General features: G+C 44.3%; 1 pseudogene across 1 annotated transcript; it reads right to left on the reverse strand.

The window, feature by feature from the left end:
• Positions 1–497: 497 nt before the first annotated feature.
• Positions 498–2,786, reverse strand: LOC147707350 (amyloid beta precursor like protein 2 pseudogene; annotated as a pseudogene). Its single transcript, XR_015296616.1, has one exon. The product of XR_015296616.1 is annotated as an amyloid beta precursor like protein 2 pseudogene (transcript).
• Between the last annotated feature and the right edge of the window lie 889 nt (positions 2,787–3,675).

A 3,675-nucleotide genomic window follows, 5' to 3' on the forward strand; every position in this document is an offset into this window, starting at 1 on the left:
TTTAAAATAAGTATTGCAATGGCCCATGGATTCACTGACGGAGCATCCCCTGGCCTGACTAGATTCCTGCTGTTTATTTTGTAGTGCCCACATCTCCTCAAAGGATTCCCGGTTTTCAACTGCCAGGATTGCGGGACTATGGATTAGTTCTTCGGTTGTAGCTGGAAAAACTTACTTAGCTTTAATTTATGGGTGAACCTGTAAATGTCCATTCTGGTGACCACATAATTCATGTTACAAGGTGGACAGTATGATAAACCCAGATTCAAGACCGCAGTCTCACCCGCAATAGGTTTTAGTCGGTGAGATTTATTACTGATCTTGTTGTTTCTGTTAGTCCCCGTTCCTCTTCTGGAACCGGTCCCAGCGACCTCGTTTTCCCTGCTTCCCTCCGTTTGAATTTGCGGGCATGGCATATATATATATATATATATATATATATATATATATATATATATATAATGATATAGAGTTTCGAAACCACAACTTACATTTGGACTGATAATCTGATTAATTTAATAACAATAAATAACTACACCTGAGGCCAAGTATCAGTAATAGATTTATCATTGAAGATTTATATTTCATATATCATTATCTCGCACCCATCTCAAAAGAATGGAAAAAATTGCAGTCTACAGTAGTTTTTTTTGTCTGTGAATGATCAGAGTTCAGTGTTTAAGATGAAGCCACCTCATAAGCAACAGTTGGTCAGTAGTTGATCCCAGACTCGAAATCTCCCCTTCCTTTCCATTTTGCCCTCTTCTGTCCCTAAAAGGCTAAGTTTGCGTCCATTGCTCTTAGATCTGCATCTTTTCCAGGTATTTGTATGTGGGATTTTCATAGCCATGGTTCTGCATCTTGCTCAGGTGGCATTCCTCTGGGGTAAGCATTGGGTCAACCTCTGCAATGCAATGGCTGATAGTACCATACTGCTTCTTTCTAAGTAACACTAAGCTGATAATAATCACAGTGGCTATTGCAACAACTATTATGAGTAGACCAATCAAGGCACTGCTGCTGAAGGTAAATTTTTCACGTAAGGACCCCTCCGAATCCACTTTCTTTTCCATCTTACTCTTGCGGTTGATTGTCTTCTCCCCTGCCCCAATCAGTCTATTCTGGTCGGCCATGCCAGATCCTTCTGGTTCCACCAAGGTGGTGTAAGATTTCACCTGGAACGGACGGAAGCTCTTATCTTCAGGCCGGGGGAGCTCTTCGCTTTCTTCCGAGCTCACCTGGACGTCTACCGGAGACTCGACGATGGAGGAGATGAACTGGTCTACATCTGTATTCTGCTTCTGTAGCAGCTCATCAATATCTTCTTGAATCTCTTGCACTACATAAGGAATCTTGTACAACTGTGAGAGACTTTGATTTATCCTCTCTTCAATCACATGGAGGTGTGTCATTACCTGAGATTTCATTTGTGCTGCTTTTTCCGGGTCTACAGCTAGGACATGTTGGTAATGGCGGACAGTGTGGAGACGGTCTTTATACTCAACACGCATGTATCGCTTTATGGCTTGCAAGATACAATGAGGCAGGGGAGGATCTGACTGCAGTGCAGCACGATAATTCTCCAATGCAATGCTACGGCGGTCGTTCAGCATTGCCTCTACACGAGCCAGGTGAGTCTCCACTAGTTGTTGCTTCTCACTTGCTGCTTCCTTCTCCAGGGATTCCACCCTAGCTTGGAAATGCTGGATAAGAGTTTGCCTTTCAGCCTTTGACAAGTTCTTAGCCTGGTGCTCTTCTTCTTCCCACTCCTTTTTCGCCTGGTCCATGCGGTTGTGGTTTCTGATCTCCAAGTGCTCCTTGGCCTTTTGGAAGCGTGCATGCTCGCTATCGTCAGCTGGGGTCTCAAAGTAGACTTCCACATCGTCTGTGGGTTGCAGTGTTGGGAGAACTTTCACATTAACAACAAAGTCCTTCTGCGAAAGGGTTTTGGTGTTACTAGCTTCTGTTGGGGTTTCATCATTGTGCTCCTCATCTTTGAAGCTGTCGTAGTAGTAATCTCTATCCTCCACAACGTCCTCCTCTTCCTCTTCCTCTTCCTCCACAGCAGCAGTGAAGTCCTCTACATCGGCCTCGGTGGGGAATTCGCTTTTATATAGATCATAATCTTCCCCATTTTCTTCTTCATCATCATCAACGTCTTCCTCCTCCTCCTTAGAAAGAGCCTCATCTGGAATTATGGTCAGGGGACAACATACATATTCTGTGCCTCGGAACTGGTCTGTAGCACATGGCAGCAGCATGCCATAGCTGTGCAGTAGCATGACTTCAGTCATACAGGCCTCCTTGGCTACGTTGTGCCAATGCTGGTGACTCTTGCACACATCCATGCGCTCATTATGAAAGAACTTGCACGTCTTTGGGACGAGCAGGACATCGCTGACAAACTCGCCAACGAGACACTTAACAGGTACTACGATTTGAGACTGGCCTTTGCATTGCTTCTTTCCCTTCTTGCACCAGTTGTCGATATAGACGGGCTGGTGTGCTTCCATGACATTCATAATCTGAAGTTCAGGATACACCTCTTGGCAGTACTGCAGAATCTCTTCTTTGGTACCAAAGCAGCTCTTGGATCCGGATGGGTCTGGTTCCCATTTTCCAGTCTGCATGTTCATGTGCATGTTGAGCTTCCCACAAAACATGGCCACTTGAGGCTCAGCATCGGCAAAGCCAATACCGGCATTGGCAGCCAGTGTCTCGATGTATCCAGCGAGCGTGGTCCCCGCGCACAAAAGGAGACAGAGGGCGACAGGAAGGGTCCCCATGATGCGCAATCATCTCTCTGCGGACTCTAAGCCTTTACTGTGTTGAAGCCGCAGCGGCTAGCAGGGATTTGGGTAGACGGAAACGACGTCACAGTACACGCCTGTTCTAGCACTGTGACGGACAGGAGAGATATGCTGGGCTGGATTTTAAAGTGACAGATTCTTTTTAACCTTTGCGTGCTATCCAGTCCCTCGTGTTGGTTATATCCATGCACTTCATTATACATCCTAGGTGTCTCTTAGATTGCATTCGAGCCTATCATGCCATGTTTCAATATCACGCAGCTCTTCGGGTGGTTTTCATTTGTGTGGTTACTTACAGCCTCTTAAATGTGTGTTTCTGTTGCTAACCTTATGTTGACCTGCACAATGGAAAGGAAACATCAATCTTTGAGTGTAATGCTGGGGCGGGGATGGTGTCTGGAATGCTCGTAAAAATGAAACTATTTTAGGCTTATTTTAGAACCGAGAGTTTTTTGGAGGTATCATAAACTGTACATTTAGGAGTAGGTGAATCTTTGTTTTGAAGATAGGGGAGTTATTTGGTACCAATTTATATCTGTTGCAAGGGCGGAGTCGCACCTACGCCAAGCAATGTATCACGCAGGTCATTAATGGCTAGATAGATTGTCTGGAATTTCCATTATTACAATTAGAGCAATACTAATATCTGAGAGCACATGCAGTGAATCCGTTATAACATGTTATATTTTGAAGAACTAAGTAAACGTAATTTCCAATTTATTAGAAACTGCTGCCATCTAGTGCTATATTGAATAATGACAAGGTGTTTCCTACAAATGGCAGAAAGAAAGCTATATTTATATCTAGCTGATCAGGATGAAATCGGTTCGTGCCTGGGTCTTTCCTTACCAAACAAATGCATTAA

The sequence above is a fragment of the Lissotriton vulgaris genome, chromosome 6 (assembly GCF_964263255.1).
Source record: "Lissotriton vulgaris chromosome 6, aLisVul1.2, whole genome shotgun sequence".
NCBI classification, from domain to species: Eukaryota; Metazoa; Chordata; class Amphibia; order Caudata; family Salamandridae; genus Lissotriton; species Lissotriton vulgaris.